Below are 27580 nucleotides of genomic sequence, written 5' to 3' on the forward strand. Positions count from 1 at the left end.
AATGGAAGAAAGAGATTGGGAGAAACAATAATAAAAGAAAGGGTTGAAATTAAGTGTTGTTTTTTTAAGTTTTGTTTTAGTTCATTTTTTTATGTTTGTAGGTATGTTCTTGATTGATCTTCTTAATATACTTATGTATAAGTTGTTATATTAGTGCTCATTTAACTCGATTTATTTTTAACTTATTTACTGCTTAAAAGTAAAAGTTAAGTCAGATAAAATTTTATGAAAAACTCTTAAAAAAAATTAACTCTTAAAAAACATTTCTAACAAATCCGAAAAAGTTGTTCACATTGGATCAATTTTTTTCACCTATGGTTAGCTCATTTCTTTAATTCACACGTGTAAAGTGTTGGATGCTCTACTTTTTTGGTCCATGGCAATGTATCTTTCCAAGCATCTAGTGTTCAATTGAGGCAATATAAAAAGGCTCATAAACTTTTTTTCAGGGAAAGCTGTATGCATATACAAACATATATACAGATACAATACTTAGCCATTCCATAAACTTATATTTCAGTAGAGAAAGAAGTCTTTTAGCTTCATTCTCATTTCCTTCCATGGAGAACATCTCAGTGATATTTCCCATAACCTTTCTCGTTACCTTCCTTCAGTTTGCTTTCTTTATTGCGTCTGAGCGGCCCCCATATGTCCCAACAGATAATATAACCCTGAATTGTGGAGCTCTTTCCGATTCACATGGCTCGGATGGACGCTTTTGGGCAGGAGACAAGAGCTCAAAATTTGGTCCTGTTGAATCATCCCGTACCATTCCATCAGCACCCTATGAAGCTGATAATCAAGGTGGCTCCGTAGAGACAGTCCCTTATATGACTGCCCGTGTATCTAGCTCCGAATTCAAGTACAGTTTCCCCGTTAGTCCGGGCCAGAAATTCGTTCGGCTCCACTTTTATCCGGCTTCATATAAAAAATTTGACCGATCCAAGGCCTTTTTCTCTGTCAAAGCAGGTTCTTTCACTTTATTGAAAAATTTCAGTGCTTTCCTTGTTGCTGAATCATCAAATGTTAAATCATTTTTTAGAGAATTCTGCTTGAATGTAGAAGAGAATCAAGTGTTGGAGCTGATTTTCACTCCAACTCCTAGTTCTTCAAATGACACGTACGCTTTCATCAATGGAATCGAGATCGTGTCAATGCCTTCCAACCTTTACTACACACCATCAGATTCGTTAGATGGTGCTCGTTTCATCGGGCAAAAAAATGGGTTCTATGTTGATAATTACACTGCACTTGAGACGGTTTATAGATTGAATGTTGGTGGCAAATCCATCTCACAAACGGAAGATACTGGCATGTTCAGGCTCTGGTCTGATGACTATGATTATATTTTGAGTGAGAGCTATTTCACTGTCAACACCACAGTACCACTCAAATACACAATGATTCCAAAATACACTGCACCGGAGGAGGTTTATCAGACAGCTCGGACGATGGGTCCTAATGGTGATTACAACAGAAAACACAACATAACATGGGGATTGCCCGTGGATTCAGGATTCAGGTATATGGTAAGGCTTCATTTTTGCGAATTTCAGGATGTGATAAGTTCAGCGGGAATAAGACAGTTCGAGATCTTTATAAACAATCAGACGGCTGAAGCATTTTTCGACGTAATTATTTGGACTCAGCAAAGCAATGTTCCAATTTATAAGGATTATGTTCTGTTGATGTCAAAGAAGGAGGAGAATAAGCAGGATATCACTATAGCATTGCACCCTAGAGTTGCTAAAAAATACGATGTTATCTTAAATGGAATTGAAGTGTTCAAAGTGAACGGTTCTGATGGTAATGTGGCCGGACCCAACCCTGAACTATTGCTGGCTCCACCACCTCCCGAATCGTTCAATTATACAAGTGGAAAATCCAAGACGAAGCGAAGAGTGCTAATTGTTGGTGGCGGGTGTGCGGTGGGCTTGCTTACCCTGCTTTCTCTATTGATTTGCATGGTTGTTTGGCGACATAGAAAGAGGAAGTACTATGGTTCCTACTCTGGAGCAAATTGGTTTTGCTGGTGCATTAATCCCAACAAAGGGAAGTCCACAAAGTCCTCATTGTTGCCAGAAGAACTGTGCCGCCATTTCTCACTGGATGAGATCAAAGCCGCTACCAACAACTTCCATGATGATTTAGTTATTGGGAAAGGTGGCTTTGGCAAAGTGTACAAAGGGTTCTTAGATGAAGGGGAAACAATAGTTGCAATCAAGCGCCTGAATCCAGAGTCCAGACAAGGTGTTTCCGAGTTCTTGACAGAGATTGAGATGCTCTCTCAGCTTCGCCATGTTCATTTGGTGTCCTTGATCGGATATTGCAATGAAAATCGTGAGATGATACTCGTGTATGATTTTATGAGTAACGGAACTCTTTCTGATCATCTTTATGGTACTAGCTATGATTGTCTGACTTGGAAGCAAAGGCTGGAGATATGCAAGGGAGCAGCTATTGGGTTGAACTATCTTCATACAGAAGTGAAGTATACTGTCATTCATCGAGACGTGAAGACAAGCAACATTCTACTAGATGAGAAATTCACAGCCAAAGTTTCGGATTTTGGGTTGTCCAAAACGGACCCAAAAGTTGACATGCTTAATACTGGAATAAAGGGCACATTGGGATACTTGGATCCAGAGTATGCTCGAGGTCATTCATTAACCGAAAAATCAGATGTATATTCATTTGGTGTGGTGTTATTTGAAGTTTTATGTGCAAGAAAAGCTTTGGATAAGAAATTGCCAGAGGGTCAAGTGAACCTAGCTCATTGGGCTAGAAATTGTATCGCGGACGGGACTCTTTATCAGGTAATCGATCCATATCTCATTGGAAAGATGGCTCCAGAGTGTTTTAAGGTGTTTGTTGAAATTGCTGAAAATTGCACAGCAGAATCGGGAGCCAAAAGGCCATCAATGAATGAGGTGATGGAAAAGTTGCGATTCGCAATGGACCTGCAAGAGGCTGCTGATCTTGAGAAAGAGAAGATCAATCCAGGAGGTGAACATAGGTACCCCGATATAGTGTTCCCAGTTGCTCGTGACATCGATATCGAGGATGAATCAGAACTGGAGTCGGAGTTGGATATGGATTCAAGTATCTACAATGGATTTGGTATTTTAGATTCCAATATTACTGGAATGACTTATACTACTATTGATACCAGTACATCATCTGATTTGTTCTCGAGCACCAACAACTCCAAAAGCATAGTAAATTAGACAAAAGAGCGGAGAGAGCCGAAAGGCTTAATCCTTTTCTTTTCTTTTTGCAATATAAGGTGGATGTAAATTATAAGGTGTGTTAAGTTTTATGCTTTGTATGCAGTTTGATTGCTCTTGTTCTTCCTGATCTCTATTCATGTCAGTGTTTGGCTGATTGCAGTCTATCTGATTGATCCTTTTAGGCTACAGGGACTAATACAAGACTATTGATAAAAGCATTAGATCTGAGTTTTATATATACTAGACTAGACTATGGCCCGTGCGTTGCACGCGGGCCTCTTTTTATCTGTTTTTTTTTATTTTTTTTTATTTTTCTATATCCTTCACGTGACTAAACGAGGAAGCACTTTGGATCTTTCTTTTATATGTGTTATAGATACTCACACACACATAAAAGAAAGTCCATCAGTTTTCAGTGGTTATGGTGACTAACGAGGTCTATTGGAAATTGTCAATTTTTCTGTTTAACCTATATGAGTAGGTTTGTAGGTTAATTAGCAAGTGAGCTGACTAAAATGATGATTTTACGAATTTGAATTTCCCTTGAGTTGCTTCATCATCGTCTTCTTCTGTTTATTTGTTCTTTCTTTTTCTCTATGTCTCTTTGCCTACCCCTTGAATAATATTTTTCCAAATAGGCTAAAAAGTAATATTAAACATTATCAATGAAATAAAAATTAAAAACTTTTCATCCCATCACTTGTCTTTTTATTTTTCTCTCTTTCAATCACTTATTTTTTTCATAGTTTTTCTCTCATCTTAAAATTAAATGTCCAAGATTCCATGGATTAAAAAGTGTTTTATTGTTTTTTTGGACTTTCATGCCTGTTTAATCTTTATACGTTTTTTTTTTCTGCTTTTCATTCTCCTTTAATTACAAATCTATTTTATTTTTTAAAAAATATAATATATTCCATTGAAGGGAGATTAAGATACAAGTTTCATCAAAGTGAGGTTAAGATACAAGTTTCATCAAACTATATCCCAACAGGTATCAAACTTCCATGTAGGCTACTCATTCTTATCAAATAAACATACAAAAAGTCCCAAAAAGACAACTAATGTTGGTGTATTTTCGAAACTATGTCTCTTTATATGAAAAGTCGTAAATGAAAAGTTATGTTTTTTTATATTAAAAGTTGTGACTATTCAAGAGTCATATCAATGAAAAGGTTATGTCACATAATGTGATTATAGGATTGCAGATGATTTTTTAGGTGAATAGTTATATTTCTTGATAAAGTAACATGTTGAAAAAACAACTCTAAATTTAAAAGTTATTAAATAATTGAAAAACATCACAGCTCAAAAGCTTAGATATGAAAAGTTATCTTTTCATATTGTAGTTCAAAAGTTATGTCCTATAGTATGAATGATTGTTTTTTTATAAGGTAATTATTGAAACAATACCTTTATTTAAGGATTGTGTTTGCAGTATGCAAAGGGGTTTTTAAGACATGGGGGTTTTTGATGAAATGGTTGTGTTCTTAAAAAAGAGACACTTGTACTTCTACATAAAGGACTTGTTGTCAACAATTTTGACATATCAAAAACAAATAAGACAATAGTAGCAAAATCAAGAATAAGAGAAGTGTTATTTTTTAAAAATAAACATAAACACTTGAGTTCTCATCATCTACTAAAAGAGTCCAAATTTCTTATAATCTACTTCTGCAAAAGGTATGTTTTAAGGCCAAACAACTTTACAAATTATCAAGTATGTCTAGCGATTTACTCTAGTAAAGTGCAGGACAAGGTTTAACATTGGCTTCATTGTATCCCTAAAGATATTCACATAATTTTCCTTTACATATCGAGTGGTGGGAGTAAAATAAATTTTAAAAATAACATCTATTAAAGGCACACCTTGAAGACAATTTTGTCGTTTCCCTTTGAATTCCAACTAAATCCCTTTTGCACCATCAATTTTAAGACGTATATTTTCGTGTAATTGGAATTCAAAATAACTTCCCCAAAAGAGATGGCTATCAACATTATCAACCTAGACCGCTTTGAAGGAAAATGGAAAAATGGTTCTTTATCGGATTTCAAGATAAGTTTTCTTTCCTAAATTGATTTGATATGCATGATATTGTATGTGACATGCATAATACATGTATGTTGGTCAGAACGAAGTATTACTCTTGATGGCTTTAAGTTATATGATCTTAGTATGGATAAAACTATTGTGGTGTCTTCTAAAATTGACAAACTTTCCCTTTCATAGAGATACACTAAGAAAACTCTAAAGCATAAAAAAGGGGAGATGTCTCTCAAAAACCTTAATACTCATCTATGAATAAAAAAAGATGATCGCAAACAAGATGAAGTCAATCAAGATGAGAAGAACAAAAATCATAAAATAAAGCATCTTCAGTTGTTAATGGTCCATGTGATGGATCGAAGGCACAATAATGTGGGCTTATGACACTGTTATTATATATGAATGTATAATAGTGCCAATATGTAAATTTATCATCTTAGTATATGGTGCATTCCTATTTTACCATCAAAGGTATAATAATTCAAAATAGATGTTCAATATATTTGTAATGGCATTCTTATTGCGTTATAAAGTCACAATGATGCTTCTATGAACATATTCCTTGACGTGTTATTTGACATTCCGATTGTACATTAAGTGTTAGTGCAATAAAGCTTAAGTAGTGGAATTCTTAAAGGGGATGAATTGGGATATCTATTTGACCACAAAAAAAAAATTTAACACTTGAAAATTTAAAAATTCTTCTTTAAAAACTTGAATAAAGCAATAAACCTTTGTGAAGAACTAAAATTTTAGCAATGAAAGCCTTAAGAGAAGAGAATAGCTTGCACACAATATTTTTATCAAAGTTCGACCTCTTTGCCTACATCTTCTCCCTTAGCCATCTAAAGAGTTTCAAATCTACAATGAAAAATGCCTTTCGAGGTTCAAGCACAAGCTTTACAAAATATTTTCAAGGATAAGGTTCAACCTTTCTACCTTTTCAATGGTTAAGGTATAATCAACAATTCTACCTTTTAAATGGTTTTCTTAAGATACCTTTCAATAAGTTGGCAATTTGGGAGATAATAACAACTGTGATGGTAGCAAGGCTTCAGGGCCCGAAGGTTTTAATTTCAGTTTCTTGAAAAGTAAGCGATTTGTCATAAAAAATGAAGTTATGATCTTTGTGTTGTAATTTCAAATAACTAGCATTATGGAGAAAAGGGCGAATACCTCTTTAATTACATTAGTTCCCAAGTATGCCAATCTGAGTGGGTTAAATGACTATCAACCTATTAGTTTGGTAGGATGCATATATAAAACTATTGCCAAGACACTTGTGTTAAGGTTGCAAAAATGTATCAATGAGGTCGTGGGAATTAACCAATTCACCTTCATTCAAAAAGGGCAATTTATTGACTGTGCTTTTATCACTAATAAATTGGTGGGCATAATGAAGAAGAATATCAATGGTAGTATTTTCCTGAAAGTCTGACTTTGAGAAAGCGTTTGACAGTGTTGCATGGGAATACCTTGATTTTGTCATTAAGATGATCGGTTTTGGTAAAAAATGGTGTATGTGGATTATGTCGTGTATTTCTATCACTTCGGTCTCCATTCTTGTTAATGGCTCCCCAACAAGAGAGATTACAATGGATAGAGGTCTTCGGTAATGATGTCCCCCATCCCCGCTTCTCTTTAATCTTTTTGTTGAAACTTTTGGTGCTTATGTTTACAAAGCAGTTGACAAGCAGCTGTTCAAAAGCATAATGGTAGGCCTGGCTAGTGTTTCAGTTTCCCACCTCTTATATGCTAACAATACGATAATTCTTTGTGAACTAGAACCTGTCTATCTTTTAACTATTAAACATGTGCTAAAATGTTTTTAGGCTGTTTCCAGCTTGGAAATTCATTTTCAAAAGAGCTTTTATTTACGGTGTGAGAGTCCAACAAAGTTTAGTGAACAAGTGAGCAGAGCTGGTTAAATGCAGAGTGGGTAGCCTCCCTACCACTTATCTTGGGCTCCCACTCATGGTTATTCCTCACTTTAATAGGTTGTGGTAGTTTGTCATCCAATGGTTAAAAGACAAGCTGTTAATGTGGAAAGCCAAGACTTTGTCTAGGGGAGTTAGGCTAACCTTACTAAGATTTGTCCTTAGTAGTTTACCCCTATTTCACGTGTCACTCTTCCACATGCCAAGAAAGGTCAAGCACTAAATCGAAAGAATTCAAAGGAGATTCTTATGGGGCAGCCCAAACTTAGTGCGAAATATCAACTAGGATTCAATAAATAATTATTGTGATCTGAGAGGTCTTGGGTTGGTGGATATTAAGGTTAAAAAATAGGGCATTTTTAATGAATATGGCACTATGGAAATGAACCGAAAGGTCTTTAGAGGTGCATTGTGGTTGAAAGATTGGGTTCGGATCATAGGAGCCTTACTCCAAGCCTACAAAACAATGCTAGAATGTCCAAAATGTGGAGGGGTATCATTTAACCTTTTTATGGAGGTGACGATTTTAACACATTCATCACTGAGGGCCTTGGCATCTTGCTTGGTAACGGAAGCAGAATTGAGTTTTGGGATGACAAATAAATCGAAGGGTGCATTCTCAAATTTATGTTTCCACAAATTTATGCCTTAGCAATAAAAAAGGATGGGAGGGTTAACGACTTTGGCTTTCGTAATGGTGACGCATGGACTTGGAATGTTGAGTTAAGGCGGACTATCTTCGGTTGGGAAAATGAGCTATGAGATACATTTAAGAATGTTATTGAGGGCCAGGCACTTGGCAATCATTTTCATGATAAGTTATTCTGGAAAGGTAACTCTAGTGGTGATTACACCTCTAAGTCTTTTTGTCGACAAAAAATGCACACTATTATAGCCCATGTCGATCATTAAAAGCTTATCTGATCGGGTTTAGCTCTTTTTAAGTTGAGGTTTTCAGCTGGCAGTTAGTGCGTGGTCGTTTGGCTGTTAAGGCATCTTTGGTGGGCAAAGACATTATTAGTGCACAAACGGCAACATGTTTACTATGCAAAGGGAGGTTGAAACTGTCAACCACCTTTTCTTTACTTGTGAGCATTCGTGAGCTCTTTGGCAGCAATGGGGTGCTATATGGAATGTAAGTTGGGTCACTCATGACAACCCTCTTACTTGCTTTCTCTCATGGTTTGAGTTTTCAAAGTCCCGAAGCAATAATCAAATTTGGAAGATGATGAGGTACGCCAACATTTGGGCAATTTGGATTGCTCACAATAAAGCTGTTTTCAAACGAAAAAATTAGGATGGTTGTCAAATTTTTGTGCTCACCAAGGAAAGGTTGCATGGTGGATGAATGCCAAATGACCGGACTTTAATCTTTCAATTTAAGACCTTGCTCGATATCCGAATGAGGGAATTAATCCGAGGAAAGTTGCAAAGGTCAAGGGCAGGGTGCAATGGGAAAAACCGGATGCTAGGACTCTTAAATTCAATACGGATGGAGCTTCACGCAGAAACTCGAGTGAATCTGAATTGGCGGCATATTGAGAGATGAGCATGGGGACACCCTAGCCTATTTTTCTAAGTCCATTGGCCATTCAACTTCAAACATGGCAAAGCTTCTAGCACTTAATGAGGTTGTTCCTTGAATATGACTATCTGATTTTCGCTATTGCTCAGTGGAGAACTCATCCCCTGTTCCTTGAATATGACTCAAAAAAGGTGATTCATTGGACACTTAATCCAACCAATGTGCATTGGAGAATGAGACCTATTGTTATGCAGCTCTCCAACCTCCTTGTTAATATTCAATGTTGGTACATTAAATATATTCCCATTCCCAAGGCAGCCAATGATGTAGTCGCGCGCTGGCTAGAGAGGGCGTTCAAAGGCCCCATAATCTTCTATGGATTAAACTAAAGAATTTCCTCACCCAGGTCTGTTGGTAAATGAACTAGGTGATACTGAAAATGACTAGGAAAGTTAGCTCTGATGTTTGGTGCTTTTCTTTTGGAGGAGATTACTTTTAGGCACCGCAAATGAGTGATTTGGTCTTTCTTTTTATGTGCTACGTGCCTGCATTTTTGTTATTGGAACTTTTGTTGCTTGAACTTTTTGACAGCTGCTCTTTCAACATTCTTTTGTACAGGGCGTTACAACCCTTTGGTCGTTTTGGAGGTTGTTCTTTTCATTGTATAGCTTTGTTGGCTCTTTTGTATTTTTGGATCCAGCTCTCTGTACAGGATTCTACGAATTTTTGAGTGTTTTATGGAAGGGAGATTATGCTGACCCCCGTTTTTATACAGGCAATTGATTCTCTTTGCCTTTTAAGAATTGTACAAGTATTTATGAACTCACCATACCTTTCAAAAAAAAAAAATACATCATATCACTTCTAATAAGTGTATACTACTACGTATAGAATAAGTAAACATCTCAAATGTATTACTTAATCCTATTTTATTTTATTTAATCAAATATATTACTTTTATGTTACATATTTTCAACTTTCATACTTTCTTTTATTAAAATTATAAAATTAATCAGTATGAAGAAAATTTGTTTTTTAATCTATTTAAATAAACATAGAAGCATATTATACTTACCATATAAATAATTATATACGTATATTACATTATCATATTATAGTTGAATATTAGTTTTCTTTAGTAGAAAAATATCTAAAATTAATTTTAATATTTACATTATCCTTAGTCAGCATTAATTATATATTTTTATTTTTTATGTCATGATTGATAGTTAATCAATATCCTTTTTATGTAAAATTTAATAAATGATTATATCAATTACATAATAATTAACCATTTTGATGGTATTTTTTAATTATATATTTATTTTATTTATGTCACACTTTTATTTAATAAAAATTTTATTATGTCATTTTATTTACTTTTTTTCTTCTTCTTTGTCTTTTTTCCCCTCCTTTTAATGGTTTAAAGTAGGTTTCTACGGCCCTTAATTGGCTGACAAATTTTAGCCTATTAGGCCCCTTTACTAGCCAATTAAGGTCCCTTAGGGACCTTACTTTTGTCTATGTACTAGAATATTTCCCATGCTGCGTTGCGAGAAGACTAAAGTTCCCTGTCTCCCTCTCTCATCGTTTCTCATTCTTGTTTTTATCCTCTCTTGATTTTTTATATTTTCCCTAATTATTCTCTGTTTCTAGTTTTCTCTTTTATTCTGTCACAATACTAATACATGACGTTAAAAGAATAGGTTATATATCCAAGAAAAGTCGAAGTCAAGAGCTGGAAATTAAATCCTCTGAGGGGATTCTTTATAGTAAGTACTAGTTGTTGTTATTATAATAAATACATAAAACTACTAAATGATTAATAAATAACTCTTTTAAGAAGATTCTTCTCGTTGTTGTTAATATTATTATAAATAAAAATAAAAATAAATAAATAAAACTATTACATATTTAATAAATAGATGGTAAAGTGTTAGAAAAAAAAAATCTTAGTGGAGTGGTTTTTATATAAAGGTTTTGATAGTAAAAATAGATATGTAATTTTGATATTTAATTTAAAAATATCGCAATCAATAATGAGAAAGCAGGTAGCTTTTAAGATAATATATATATATATATATATTTTGAGGGAGTTTCCTGACCTGATGAGAACAAGTAGACCAGCAGGTCGAAGTCTAAAAGTGAGAAAGATGTATTCCACCTAAGGACGTGGAGACCGATTATGTCCTCAAATGACTCAACTCAAGCTAGCTGTTGAAATTTGTTTATTAAACGAGTTTAAGTTGAACATAAGCGCCCACTTGTTTAACTAGTCGTGTTGGATTATTTTGGGTATTAAAACTTTGGAATTGTTCCTAAATTTTAGGTCAATTTGGTTTTGAATTATTTTGGCTTTTGAGTTAGCCAAATAATTTTGCATTTAAGATTATTTGGATTGAATTATTTTAGACTCAAGTTGTTAATTACTTTCGGTTTCAAATGCATAATATATTAGGGTTATTACATAAATTTTTACCACTTTTATGACCTCAAAAAGAATAATTGATCAACAATTAGGTTGGATTATTTTAAATTTAAGCCATTTTGTACACAAGACATTTGAATTTAGATCATTTAACTTAAACTGGTTCAAGTTTTGAAATTCTATACGTGTTTAGATAATTGACTTTATAGTCAAATTTCCTGGAATTAATTAACACTGATTTTTAACAAACTCATGCGGATAATTTGTGATCTTTTTTTGAGCTAAAAGAAATATTATGATCTTTATGGGAGGACTTTAGGAAGCATTAATATAGAAAGGTGTTGTGATGTTTTGACTTGGTTTTCGGGTTAAAATCAATTATGGGAATTTTTGTATATATCCGGTGTGAATTGATGATAATGTTGGGAAGGATATGACAGACATCCGTCGATGCAAAATAGGCTTCATCCCATCATGTATCTTGGCATCCTTCTTGGAGCAAATTCAAGAAGCCCTTGAATATGGGAACCGCTGGTGATCAAATTCAAGAATACATTGATGCTCGTTAAAGGTAAATTTTTTTCTTTAGGAAGTAGAGTTGCTCTTATTAATTTTGTCCTCAACTCTTTATCGGTTTTTTACTTGTTAGTTTTTCAAGCACCAAACAAAGTTATAAGAAAATTAGAGCAATTGAGGAGGAATTTTCTAAGGGGGATGGGGAGGATAAGAGGAAAATTGCAAAGGCGAAATGGTAAACCAAAGGTTTTGGGAGGGTTGAGAATTTCTAATTGCTCTCATTAGAACCTATCTACGATAAGCAAATGGAGTTCATGGGATGAGGTTGAAAAGAAAGCCCTATATGGAGAAGACTGATTTATGAAAAATATGTGGATGGACAATTTCATTGGTTGCCATCTACCGAGCATAAGGAGAAAATGTCAAATGTGTATAACTAGAAACATTGTGTATCTACCAAGAAATGAGGGGGTTGAAAAGTTGGTTAGATTTAAAAAATGCAAATGGATGATGGGAATGGAAGAAATGTTTACTTTTGGCTTAACAAATGGTTAATGGTCAATCCTGTGGTGTCCAAAGACTTTTCTCTCTAGTTATTGACAAAGAAATCTGACACGCTGTATCATCCTAAAGGCAGTAAAGAGATGAAATGTTCTCCGTATTTAGAGAGGAGAACATTTTCTCATCTTATCTGCTAATATCAACAAAATTTATTGGCTTAGAACAAAATGGAACCTCACAAAAGGAACACTTCATGTTTGCCACATCCATGCATTTCTCCTGAATAAGTTAATTAGGATTTTTGTACATATGGTTGATTATCTATATCCGTTGTATGTATGAACCAACTGCAAGAAGATTTCGCTTGGTTTTACTTTCAATTTTTTTCAGGCACATAAAATTATTGAAATTTTAATTTTCTTTTGTTTATTAGATATCAAACATGTACCCTATATAGTTTTATTTTGGTTTTGTAAGTGCTAGTCAGTAATGTGGTTTTTAAAACAAATACTAATATATAATTAGTAAATTAAAATTCTTAAATCTTAGCATTTGAGTAATTATCCATGTACTCGAAAACAAATAATAAGAGGATAAAGGAAATCATATGCACACATCCCTAGCCCCCCACCCCAAAAAAAAAAGATTTGATTAATAAATTAAATTTAGATGTATTAAATTTAAGAAATGTAAATTTATGTTAAATTTGTTTTGTAATGTAGGAGGAAGTTCAAGTACATTGTCATCAAGCTTTTAAAGATGAAATTTAGCCTACATGATGTTTATGGAAAGGTTATGTTAATTTGAAAAATCATTGAGAGAAATATATGTACTTTTTGAAAGCAAGTATGTAACTTCCAAATAAGTAACAACATCAGGCAAGACGAGCCTCCTTTCAATGAGTGGCGCTGGGGATGGGTATGAACTTGGATGCGGGGTTCCCCATCTTATCTTTATATAACCCCAGAGAAATTAGGATTAAGAATGGAAGGTTGGTCCAGGTTATCCTCTGTGAGCTTCCTCTGATGCTGAAGAAATATTTGTAACAATTACCGCTAATTAAGTTTCGAAACTGGCCATGTCATTTCATCCACACTATTCTGGTTGATCTGCCAAAACAGATACTTTACTAGCAATGCATGGGAAGCTTAAATTCAAAAGTGAAGAAGATAAAATCCCAACCCAACTTCATCACTTATTGCTGACAAAGACAAGCTTGATAAATCTTATTTGAATCGATTGCAGATTAGCTTTACATTTTTGTATTAATACAATATCTTTTAGTATTCACCACTCAATACTATCCACAATTCCATTCATTTTGTGTCAACTTTTCTAGTTTATCAGAATTACTATGTTGCCACAACTTTTGTTGCTAGAAAGCGAAGCCCAATATGTTGTCCAAAAGAAGAGCCTCCTTCCAAGAAAGTGGTTGAAATATTATTGTTTTGTTGAAAGCGAAAACCATAATAATATCACATAATAGAAAGCCAAAATGATAAGCATTATTGGAGTCATAATCTTTCCTATATTACTTTGGGGTTCAGGTCTACTTCAGCCGCCATTCATCTAAGAAAGGTAACAGTCTATCATGGGGAAAAGCCGTGTTTTGAATACCTAACCGGAAAGGGGAGAGAAATGATTGCTGACCTTGATTCGAATATTAGGAACTACTGCTTAATCATTTCATTGGGTTTAATTTTGGAGTAGCTGCTAATTAATTTCGAGCATGAGGATGTAGAGAGTTTATAGGAATAATCTCTTTTGGTTTTTAGTTTTTAGTATACTTATGTACTCAATTATCTCAAAAGTTTACATTGATAAGAGGGAGTCCAAAAATCATATTTAAGTTCTAATAATCAACGTTCCATAACTTGTAGTTGTATCATTAGATTTTTAGATAAAACTAGCTACCATTTGTTGACACATGCACTGCATGTCACTACTTAAATTATTTTATAATATGTTTATATAAAAAATCATTTAAATAATATAAATAAAGTATCATATAAATTATGATATTTTTTATTTATAATTAAACCAAAACTTTTTAATAAAATAATTTCATTTGTAATATCATATTTTCAATGATGATTTTATTTCCAATTACTTTGTTATCATTGAAAGAATTTGACAACTTGAAAATAAATATATTTTTCAATACCACAGGTAATAATATACGTTAAGTTATATAATAACATATAAATATTTTAAAAGATGAAATGTATGTCAATTACGCTTGCACATAAATTTACGTTATAAATTATGTAGTTTATGAATAATTACTTTTATATTAATAATATTAGCATATATTAAGATACACAAAAATTAAATATCTCCAAAAATAAAAAAATTTTTAAATAAAAAGTTTTGCTCTAAGGACAAGAGCAGAAAGAAAAATTTAAAACGTTAATATTTTAAACAATTATTACTACTATTATATATATTATTTAAAATTATTCTTTTTTGCTATTATTACTATTTATTTATAAAATTGTTCCATTTAAAATTATTCTTTTTTATAAATATTGGAAGAAAAAAGTGACCCCACAGGAATGGAGGCACCCTTATATATAGTTAAAAAATATTAGGAATTTGAGTACAATAATACCTCTGTAATTAATACTCCATTAACTAATAACCTCGATTAAATAATATTTTTAATTAATCTCGACTTGGAACCAACATAGTAAATTAATAATTTATTAAATTTATAAAATAATATATTTTTTAAAGAAAAACATAAATCTCACTTAATATATAAATTAATAATCTTCTTATACATCAAAATGATGTATATACATGACTAAATTAGAAGGTTTTTATAACATATAACTCTAATATTAATTGTTTTTTTTTAAATTGATATCTTTTTAGATTTTATCTCTAACTTTTTTTAATGTATTAAAAAGCTCTGGTGTAGTGTTTTCTTATTGTAAGAGAAAATTACGCAATGTGAATATTGCTTTGAGTGTATCTTTGTGTGAGACAAGCTTCAGTACAAAACTATCGTTTTAAATTTTCATTTTTTTTGTTATTTTCTATGACGTTATCAATAATTTACTCGTTATGAATAATGATGATTCGTCATTCAGTAATTAAGTAATATTCGTATAATCATAATACAATATATATTAAGTTTAATATTTTAAAAAATAATTTTTTTATTAATTAATATTAATTTAATTTATCGATTAAATAATATCTCAAGTAAATAATAAATTTTCATGGTATCAAAGGTATTAATTAATAAAAATTTTAATGTAATTGATGTTTAACCTTTGGTCAACATAGCAGGTTCCAATCCCATTCCACAAATAATTAAAAAGAAAAAAGAAAGCAATAAAAACAAAGAATTTGAGTACTTGAAGTTGACCTTTGGTCATCCTCGTGCTTCACCTGGAAATAGAATGATTGACCACTTTTCTCCTTCAGTCAGCCACTCTTTACTACTCTTACCAGAGCCTTACGCGGCTACAACTTTCACCTACAGTTCCTTTGATCACCGTGTCCTTGCTCAGCTCAGACTGATACTTATAGAGCAGAATTTAATCTTCTTTGTCATCCATATTTCAATTTTCATCACCAAAACTCCCCATGATATCTCCAAGCAAGCATCCAGTTCTTCACTTCCATATTTCCACTCCTCTTCTTTTCATCTTCTTCTTCTTCTTCTTTTTCTTCCTCAATTATCTTAAATTCACAAATGCCAACAATATCTTCCTTAATTGCGGTACCTCTACGAACTCCATTGGCCTTGACGGTCACGAATGGACCGGTGATTCTGGCACTGGCTCAAAATTTATTGCCTCAGAGCAATCAAATGACACCTCTATAGTCTCAAAATCAATTAAATTAGAATCCTCTATTGATCCGGTTCCATTCAGAACAGCTCGAATTTTTCAGTCACCATTCACTTACTCGTTCCGGGTTAGGCCACGCCAAAAATTTCTACGCTTATATTTTAATCCTAGGACTTACCAAGAATTTCCAAGGTCTACAGCTTTCTTCAGTGTTACCGCTGGGCCTTTCACTCTTCTTAGCAACTTTAGTCCTTCTCTTACTGCTGATTCTTTAGGCTTGCAAACTCTGGTGAAAGAATTCTGTTTAAACATAGAAGAAAACCAGGTTTTAAATATAACGTTTTCTCCTTCTTCAACTCCTTTGGGTGCTTATGCTTTCATAAATGCGATTGAGATTGTCTCTATGCCCACTAATCTTTATTATGGAGGCTCAGGAGCTAGACGCATACATGGCTCTGGCTTGCGAAATCGATTTGCTGTTGAAAACAATACAGCCCTTGAAATGATTCTCAGATTAAACATTGGTGGGGGTTCTATTTTACCAGCAAATGATTCAGGCTTGTATCGGGGATGGTTAGAGGACAGTGACTACTTTCGCGGTTCAGGTGATCGACTTGTCAATGCAACTGTTCGAATCAAATACTTAAAAACTGCTCCTTACGTAGCACCTGCAAATGTCTATCAAACAGCCCGTTCTACAAACAAACAAAAAAGCCTTTCCTGGAATATGACTGTTGATTCAGGGTTTACATACTTGCTGAGACTTCACTTATGCGAGCTCCAGCCAGAGGTCACAAAGCATGGAAGCAGGAAGGTTCTTATTAGTATTAGATATGGAAAGACTGAGGCTGAGGCAGATGTGATCACTTGGGGCGCGGGCAGGGGAATAGCTGTTTACAGAGACTACATCGTCAAGGTGCCAAATGTAGGAAATTCTGGTAACGTTGATCTTGTCATATCTTTGGGAAACAACACTAAGTTAAGAAATCTAAATTCTGATCCAATCCTAAATGGTTTGGAGGTGTTCAAACTGAATGACTCTGAAGGCAATCTAGCCGGACCAAACCCTGGTTCCAGGACTGCATCGATCCCAAGTCCACTGGCCAACAAGCCTAAGGACAGAAAATCAGCATTCGTCATTGGTTGGGCTACGCTGGCTGCTTTCAGTTTAATCTTGCTATCCGGTCTCACTATATTCTGTCTTTTGAGAAAAGGGAAAAGCAACGCGAAGGACAAGTCAGTGTCACCGAGGGGACCTTGTAGACGCTTTACATTGGACGAGCTCCGAGCTGCCACCAACAACTTTGACAGAGAGCTAGTAATTGGTAATGGTGGTTTTGGTAGAGTTTTCAAAGGTTGCATTGATGGTGAAACTCCAGTTGCTATAAAGGCCTTGAAGCCAACATCAACTCAAGGTTCCAATGAGTTTGAGGCAGAAATTGAAATGCTATCCGATCTCCGACACCCCTACCTTGTATCACTGATAGGTTACTGTGATGAAGGGATCAAGATCATTGTCTATGACTACATGCCTCGGGGAACCCTCCGGGATCATCTATACAGCACTCAGGGTCCTCCGTTATCATGGAAACAAAGGCTTGAAATCTGCATTGGTGTTGCCCGTGGGCTTGCATACCTCCATGCCAAAAACCCCAAGATCATCCACAGAGATATCAAGCCAAGCAACATTCTCTTAGACAAAAACTGGGTCGCCAAGGTTTCAGATTTTGGTCTTTCAAGATTAGGCCCAACAAGCTTATCACGTAGCCATGTCACAACTGGTGTTAAGGGTACCTTTGGATATTTGGATCCGGATTATTTTCAGACTAACCACCTCTCAGTGAAATCCGATGTGTATAGCTTTGGGGTAGTTTTATTTGAGGTGTTGTGTGCTAGACCAGCCGTGGATTTGAGGCAAGATGATGAACAACAAAGCCTGGCAGAGTGGGTTCGACAATGCATTAAAGCTGGCAAGCTTAATAGAATTATCGATCACAATCTAAAAGGTGAGATTGCTCCAGAGTGCTTGAAAATGTACGCAAGTATTGCTTTAAAGTGTCTGAATGATGATAGATATAAGCGGCCTACAATGGCTGCTGTGTTAAAGAGGCTTAAGCATGCTTTGGAGTTGCAAGAGAGCACTGATGCTGCTTCAGATGAGGAAATCATGAGCAGCAATGGCATGGAGATTGTGTTAAGACCAAACAACAATTCCAAGGTGGTGATTCATTCCTGTCCAACATTTTGGAACAAAACAATTTCTCACAAGGAATTATTCAGGTTCGTAAGTGACAGGACAGGAATGAAATGGGCTAGACCACCAGCTCAATGTGGTCTCAAGGCCCTGTGTTGTGCTGTTCCAGCTTATGGGGCCTTGTCATTCGGTGGCCGAATGAGCAACTCAAGTGACTGCGGGCTTGATGGAACACCAGGGAGGGTTATGGATCCAATTTTACTGGATGATGATGATACTTTCAAGTTATGAGCATACGAAGTTGTATTTGTCCTTTTTCTTTTTATTGTGTGCATATACCACTATTCGCTTTCACGTCTCACGTTTTATAAAAAGTTTCAATCTTAAGCTCGTACAAGGGCGGGCGACAAGAGTGTGGAAGACGTAAGAGTCAAAAGGAAGAGCCGTTTAACTGCTTCCTTTCTTTTTCCTGGCAACTTGCAGGGAAAGTATCAATAATTGTGCCTTACAGAAAGAGGGAACTGAAGCTATTGGGCCCTTTTTCATGTTCTTCTTGTTTTGCTTTTCCTTTTTATTTCGTTTGACTCGAACGTCGTTGTCGTTGGAAGCTTGTAATTAATATGAAAGTGGACGCACACCATCACAAATTTCTCGATTCTGTGCGACTAATTTAAAGGTTCACATTATAAATAAATAAATAAGATTGCTAATTTATCCTACATTTTATGGTTTGATATTTTTCCCAATTGAACATAGTGACAATGCTTCTAAATAAATCAAATATCTAGAAAAAAAATCTACTCAGATGAAATATCGGCAATAAATGTGGCCCCACTTTATTTTATTTTTTTTTTAAAAGAAACAAATGAACCCTTTTGATAAAGCACTATATATCAGATGACTTCTTGGATTGTTTGGGATTCTTTGTAATGGGTTTGGTTCATTATTAGCTAAAATCCTGCTGTCATTAATTTAGGTTGATGTTTATGTCCTTCAAAAAGTTGCTTTCATTTTGTTTCAAACATCATGTAGTTATAATGAGCATTTCGTTTAAAAATTGTCATTCCTTTGGTGACTAAACCCTTTTGGACAAGGTGCATCATCTTTGTAATTGTAAAAAATACTTCTTTTGGGGTCTACGCGCTGAGAACTCTCTCCATGGCCATATTTGTCTAGACTGGGAGAAGCTAGTTCTGATGGAAAAATTTATATATCAACATCTCTAGAAGTTTGGGCTTAATTTCATCATCATTAAACTTAAAAATAGGCTTGATTTCATCATCATTGCAATTTGATTTTTTATTTTTGGCTCTCCTTTTTCCTGCTTGTTATATTCATCCAAGTGGGCTAATTTAAAATTGCAATAATGATGGAAATTAAGCCTACTCTTAAGTTCAATCCTAACTGCTTGGGCAACTTGATTAGGAGTGAAAATAGCAGAAGACAAAAGCTCAAACAAAGCATACTCCTAATGACTTTGAAGTAACTTTTTTTATTTGATCTTTGCTGCTGTCTCTCAAAATAAAGTTTTTGTATATTGCAATTAATAAGGTGGAGACTATCAAAATCACGATATAAACCATGGTGCTTCGTTGTGAGTATTTGCACGCACGTTGAATTGTTTTGTTAAAATGGTATTCAACTAGCAACTTAGTATAAAATATGTGAACCCACTGTAATTATAAGAAACCACTCAACTTGTAAGAATTTATATTTGCTTTTAACCTTCTAAGTTTTTTTAAGGTGCAAAATAGTGAATGCTGAAAAGTAATTCTCATTGACTTAGACCTATAACCTTACATCAACTTTAAAATATGCGAGAACTCAGATTTTATTACTCTAGAATTGTCTAAGTTGCAAAAAGTTCAATTTTCTAGGATTAATTTTATATCATCCTGTTGACATGAAATTACAAATAATCTAATTTTCATGTCATCCAATTTTCTGGGGAAAATTTTGCGTCATTTAATTTTTACTAGGGAACCTCTTGGCCAACCGAATGGACAACTCCTCTATATGGTGCTCGATTCTCGTAGTCTGCCTAGCCCTCTTCAACATGTGTCCACAGTCATGACTGCTAATCAATAATTGATGCCAGCTCAGAATTATATACGTGGGGTTGGGAGAATATTTGAGGTCTTCATGAATTTTGACGTCACAATTAATTAAGTAATTTTAAATTTTTTTCATATAGGTAAGAAATACTTTTTGATATAATAAAAAAAATTATAAACTATTTTAAAAACTCAAATAATTTATTACTCAGTATTTTTATATTATATCAAATAAATTTTTAATAATTAATAATTAATTAATTATTATTGATCAAAATATCATCTATCATTTTATATTCATGCAGTACTAATACAAAATATAAAAATAATATCATGTCATTTTGTTACTTTAACTAATAACATTAATTGCTATTAATGATACGTAACTATGTCATTAATTGTTATTAATGATTAATACACCTCACGTGAGGTGTATTTTTCAACTATTTCTTATTACGTTCAATTCATAATTTAACAAGAGAGTTGATACTAACTTTTAAAAAAAAACAAGAAATTTTATTACAATTAGGAATATTAAGTTGATAGGGAGAAAAATTGGTTAGATTATTGAAGTGGAAGAATCTAGACGAGAGGCAGATTTGGATTAAATGCAGTTTTTACGAATGCGTATGTTAGTGGATTCTTGGAAACCGTTGATCCTTAGTTTTTCGAGGTTCCAAGAGGGAACGACTAAAATGTCTAGGCTGATTTGAAAAATAAAAAACTCTGAGGACTTCTGTTTCCGATTCATGGAGATTAGTGCATAGTAGTAAGTTTTGCAAACTTGAGAGTGGGTGCACCTTTGTTTTTGGACCAACCACGAGACCAACTACACCGACAAAAGCTCTTATTTCACCAAGAGGAAAAAGAGTTAACTCATGGAGTGTGGGCTTTGAGAGGACTTCTTGGGGTCAGATGGGGAAGGTGGTGTGTGCACTCACTTTTCCTCTAGAGGGTAAAGAACTAGCTCCAGCCCAGGAAAAGGGAGATAGTGGCAGGAATATCAAAAGCTGTTTTGACAAGATGTGTACAGAGAAATAGACAAAACATATTTAGGACCACAAGAATGGGTCAACGAAGAGGATTGGCCCAAGGCAGATTTTATGGGCCTTAATGCTGATCAAGGTTTAGGGATTATTATATCTAAGGATAAAATACTTAAGACTTTTAAGTTTTAATTAAAATTTTACACGAATTTATTAGTTTTTAAAATAAATTATAAGATTTAAAAGTGCAAATACCATTAATAGAAAATATAAAAGGACTAAAATGTTTTTTTTTTCTTTCTCCTTTAATGTAATTAGCCGAGTGGCGTTCCCATTCGCCGACCAATCACCCCATGACATGTGCTCCCCTCCCTCCCTTGGTTTGGAAAAGCATCGATCTCGGTGCTCCCCTCTCTTGGGGAGGCTTGAGAGAATTTTTTTTTTTTGCAAAAGAGAAAAAAATTTAAAACTGAAAATATATAATTTATATAGTAATAATTTTTAAAATTAATGAAAGGTAAAATTATCTTTTTAATATTACGAAGTCATCAAATTAACACAAGCATTAATGTTTGACTAACAACTAGACTTATATGTCTAGCAAAAGATATTCTTTTGAGGTCGATTGTCCATTTTGAAAATTAATAGACCCGTATAAAATTATAACTAAAACTTAGAGGGATTTAGGTATTTTACCCTATATCTAATTTGGTGGTAGGAAGCCCAAAGTAGATGGACTTGAAATTGTGATTGCAATTATGATTAATGTTAATATGAGCCTAGCAGAACCAATGTGTGCATTTTTTAGGAAAAGGTAGATTATGTTGAGCTACACTTGTAGAAAAAAAGAAACCATTTTGTAATTTATCACCCATGAAGAATTTGTCAAATATTTGCAAAAGAATGCACCTCAAAGAGGAAATCTGGATGAGTTATGTATAATGGAGAATAGTAAGAGGTAGAAAGTAATTACTAATGATGAAGAAGGAACTGTTGAAATATTAGGGCTTGTTCAAAATCAAAATAATTGTTGTTTAGTTGTAGGCAATTCAGAGGGCTTCACCAATTTAGAGGTCTACGAATGTATGGTACAATAGACTTTAAAGAGAGGCAAAAGAGTGTTGGAGGCTTAGTGTGGAAAACGAAGATTGATCCTTTTCCCATGATATGTTTAGGAGATTTCAATGATTTATTATTTATGGGGAAAAAGGTGGGGATCTAGCTCATTCTAAGAGGAGGATTCGAGGGTTTAGCTAGATGGTGTTTGATTTTAATTTTGTGGATATTCCATGCAAATGGTAACAATTCACATGTTTCTATAAGAAGGAGGGAAAGTTAATCCCAGAGAGATTAGATGGAACAAAGCTTTCTTTGTGCTAGTAGTAGGGTTTGATCACTCCTCAATTATCCTTAATTTGAACTTTGTTGATATTAAGCCTAGAAGATTGTTTAAATTTGAAGCTATGCAAATTGATGAGGAGTATAGGAAATCTATCAAGAAGGGATGGGAGTTGACCATAGATGGTTCTTGGCCTGTAAATTTGGTTCAAAAGCTAAAGAAGTGCAAGTAATTGCTCATTGATTAGAGTCAAAAGGCCACCCTTAACAATAACAAACTCATTGCTTAGTTGCAAAGGCTATTAATTGAAATTGAAGAGGAAGAAATGATTGATGATAGTCTTTTGAAAGTTGAGAATGTGATTAGTATGCATGATGAAATTTGGGAACGTGGAGAAAAATATTGGTTCTGACACTCTGTGATAAAATAAAGATCAAAATCTAACTTTTTTTTTTCAATTAAAGCACCCTTTAACACAGATGAAGCAACAAGTTCTTAGGTTGGAAAAAATAGTTGAGAGACTAACTTGAAGAGGAAAAAGATGTAGCAAACTACTCATCAACAATGTAACTTTGTACTGTGACAACAATGGAGTCATTGCACAAGCAAAGGAACCGAGGTCTCATTAACGATCCAAACATGTATTATGGCGTTATCTCCTCATTAAGGAGATCATTGGGACAAGTGATATTAATATAGAAAGAGTACCCACAGAGGACAACTTAGCTGACCCTCTTACTAAAGTTCTGTCTTAGCAAAAACATGATCGCCATTTAGAGGGCTTTAGTATTATATACATGGGCGATTGTCTTTAGTGCTAGTGGGAGATTGTTAGTGTAAGCTTTGCAAGCCAATCAATTTTGTACTTGTAAAACACTATATTAATTAGTCATATTTCATGTTAAATACATTATGGATATTTTATATAATGTGTAAGGTATTTCTTTATCCATGAGTTTATAAAGAGTTATGAGAGACTTATGTAGATAAAGTCCTTGGAACATAATGGCTTTTCAAAGAAATTATAAAGGTTATAATTATGAGATTCTTATGCATCCAAGCCTTGTTCCTAAATATGTTCTTGGTCATTGTATTGTCAAGAATAAGGACATTGACAATGCTCAAAGGCTGGTATATGCTAAGCCTCATTACTTTTGAGGTAAGCAATTGATCTCATAGGTTGAAGTATATGAGATACTTAGAGATAGTATGTGGGTGCTTGTTAAGGAACAAGTTCACTGAACATAACCCGCTATGAGAGTTCTATTTGGTATTTTACTCAAGTGTTTATAAAAATACTCTCATGTGTCAGTAGTGTAAGTAATCCTTAGACTTGTTATACTAGGTCATCTTGTATGTGAATTGTCATGCTTTGATTTCACCTCTACGGGTTTGAAGGTGACTAGATACCTAAACAAGGTGCTTTTGGGTGTGGCATAAAGTATGCGAAGATGAATGAGTAATCTAAAGAGGATTCATTACCCCGAGTGATTTGAAGAGGATGCATCTCATTTACTCCTAGCTTATACTGGCTAAAAGTCTTTGGCCAAGGCAATATTGATAGGTCAATATGAAAGCTGTAGGATGAATATGGATAAGTTAAAAAGTAGAGATCGAGCCAGGCTTTTCTATCTATTTGGGATATATGATAAAAGAATCGAATTACACTGAGATACTATACACTGAAAGGTTAGTCAAACCATATTGACTCTCTTAACATTTGGGTGGTCATGATATATTGTTAAATGCTGCTCATGATTTATAAATATAAATATAAATATAAATATTTAATTGAATTAATTTATATTTATTGTCAACATATTGGGCACTTAATGGGTCACACATATATGGTGAATTATTGAAATTAATTGAATTCAATTGGATGTAATCTAATTGATTTTCTAGAGGCTTAATACAATTAAATATTGAGCTAATCAAATATGATTTGATAGAGTATTAAACAAAGGCCCAATTAGCTCAAGACATTTTCTAATCCTTATTGGATATGAAGTAGGTCAATTCACTCTATAAAAGACTCATTTAGCTGCCTCTTGAATGTATAGAAAAGTTTTGTTTTTATTTTCTTATGAGTTAAGATAGGATCATAGCCAAAAGAGAGAAACACAGGAGAGCTCAAAGTTAAGAGTTTGCTAACACAAACTTTGGCTTGGGGATTCACACAATCTTAGTGAAAAGATTATGACAAATCACTTTGTGGATCACCATTAGAGGCAGGACAATTGTGCTACTTTGGTTTGATAATTCCTAGTTGGTGTACAAAAGTCAAAAAACAAAAAGCCAAGGAGGACTCCACCAAAGAAAGTAGACATCAAACTTTTAGATATGTTGAAATCTATTTCTTATGGTTTTTCTATATTAGTTTCAATTAAAGTGATCCGTGGCTTAGGGGATTAAAATTTTAACATTTCGCTGCATATGATCCACCTTAGCATGATTCGAATCCCTTTCGTATTTAGCCATAAATTTTAATGGGTTGATATATGTTTCATGTATACATGTTTAAATATGATAATGTGATTAACACAATTAATTAAATATGTTTAAACGTGTTACTCATGTTTGATATGATTAAGAAACAAAATTTTCATGTCTTAACCATATCGACACCACTAAAATGCAAAACACGATAAGATTAAACTCAAACTTATTTAATCTCATTTCTTCTTATGTCGTGTTATCGTATCATGTCTAAAATTACTAGATCTCATGAACCTAAAGACTAGATGGAAGTGCTCCTATGTTGATGTCCTAAGAACTTAATGAATACACGATAACACCTTTAAGCAAAGATCAAAGCAGCCACTTTTCAAGTGGGTACTTCAAAGGCTTTTGGGCCTAAAAGAATAGATGTCCTATTTTTTCAACAGTATAAGGAAATAGTACAGGGAGTCTTACAGAGGCTGCACAATATTTTTCAGAATCATTTTATATTAAAAGAGTTAAACAAGACAAACATTTTCTTGATCCCATACGTGCAAAGCTCGAAGGAAGTAGGCCAGTTCAGACCTATAAGCATATGCAATTTTGCTTACAAAATTATATCCAAAATTTTGGAGAATTAGTCAAGGCCCTAGTTGGAAGGATTGATTGTAGGTAATCATAATGCCTTTATTGTTGGAAGGCAAATCCAAGACAACATTCTAGTAGCCCACGAAGCCTTCCACTACTTGTATTAAAGAAGTAGAGTAGGATGTATGAGTTGGCCTTTAAACTAAACTTGAACAAGGCATGTAATAAGGTGGAATGGATTTTTAGGAGGCAGATCTCTTGAAAATGAGGTTTCATGGATTATGCAATTGTCACAACCCAAATCCGTGGCCATAATCTGCACAAGGGCCCAATGGGCTCAGCCCACTAAGACCAAGCAAGTCTATTTATGTAATCTTGTACATTAATCCATATGTCTTTAAAATCTAAAATTCGTAATGTTTAAATATAATCCCTTTGAAAACAATTCAGAAGACCCAATTATGTATTCATAGTGGCATCATCAACCATAATATACATATATAGCTTGACAAATGAGTCTTAGTATTTCACATCTAGTATTCATATACACATAATTAGACCTTAACCGTTAGCGAAGTGACTTTGGGCACGGTTGCTAACATTTAGTGTCACAGTAAACCTACCGAGCAGTGGATAGGGAGGAACACCTCGTCCTAGGACCCAGTCACCTTTTACTTAGAAAACTTAAAACATGAAGTTTAAAAACGTGAGTATAAACCCAGTGAGTGAACTTAAGAAGGGAACAAGCAACGTTAATGAAGGTTTAGAAATCATGATGCACTTAAGTTAAAAAATAATGCAATTTAGTTTAAGCTCTTGTTAAAACACCTCATTTCAAACTTGATTAATTAATCCCTTGATGTTGAAAATCCATGATCAACCGTGATGTTAAAGAAGTAGAAAATATGACAGAAACCAAGCATGGTAGCAAGCTTGACAAGAGGTTTTTCACTGTAGCGAGAAGCACAACCGCGGCCAACCTCGCAAAGCCGAGAGTTTCTGGCTGCAACGAGAATCAGAACAACCAAGGAAGAGTTTCTTTTCATAACGAAAAGAGGCCATTTGCTGCAATACAATTCAATTTGAAAATACTTAGCAAAATTTCAAGGTTCAACATGCAAGATTCCACTTACATTACAACCACATACTATCTTCATAACTTTCCCTTACACATGCATATATGAATATATAAACACGAATACCACCACCTCAATAAGCCAATGTGCACTCCCTATACGCACAAGGCAATATCATCATGTGCACTCCCTACTCGCACATTTCTATATCATCGTGTGCACTCCCTACTTTCACACTTCAATATCATCGTGTGCACTCCCTACTCGCACGCTTCAATATCATCGTCCACACTTCCACACTCGTCATCACCGGCATGTGCTCCCCACCATCGCGCACATGCACGGCTATATTTATTACACAATATTAACTATCCATACACAACATATATATATATATATATATATATATATATATATATATATATATTTATCCACATAATATAGGAGCATAAGGATTCATCATATTACATATTCACAACATACTACGTTTTATCAAGGGCTTATTCCCATGCAATTATAAATAAAAACTAATAAAATATTTCAAGTGATTCAATCAAGCACATAGTCATTTATTCCAAAACATTTTTAATGCAAGTTCACTCATTGGTCTTCGTTGATTCTTAAATCGGCTCCAACTCCCACTAATGGTCTGAATGGAGATGTGGGGTTTTGTTGGAACCCTAGTAGCTTTGTAATTGAATTCCTTTTCAAAAGCTTTCAAATTATTGTGAAAAATCTTTCTTTCTCTCCCTAGAACATCCAGCTAGTGAGAGAAAGTATTAAGGAAAGGCTTTTGAGGGTTTTAAGGTGAAAGAGTAAAAGAGCACAAAGGACTTTGTAAAAAGGTGCACAAAAACATGAAAATTGGGGTTAACTTGAGAAAATTTATGGAGGTTTCAAAGTAAGCTTCCATGGAA

At 34.0% G+C, this 27580-nt stretch overlaps 2 pseudogenes; both read left to right on the forward strand.

Moving 5' to 3' along the window:
* The first annotated feature begins 479 nt into the window (after positions 1-479).
* On the forward strand, positions 480-3445 carry LOC18601691 (receptor-like protein kinase FERONIA pseudogene; annotated as a pseudogene).
* A 12287-nt stretch (positions 3446-15732) lies between these two features.
* Positions 15733-18899, forward strand: LOC18601692 (receptor-like protein kinase FERONIA pseudogene; annotated as a pseudogene).
* Positions 18900-27580: the final 8681 nt, after the last annotated feature.

The sequence above is a fragment of the Theobroma cacao genome, chromosome 4 (genome assembly GCF_053813885.1).
Source record: "Theobroma cacao isolate CCN51 chromosome 4, ASM5381388v1, whole genome shotgun sequence".
Taxonomy (NCBI): Eukaryota; Viridiplantae; Streptophyta; class Magnoliopsida; order Malvales; family Malvaceae; genus Theobroma; species Theobroma cacao.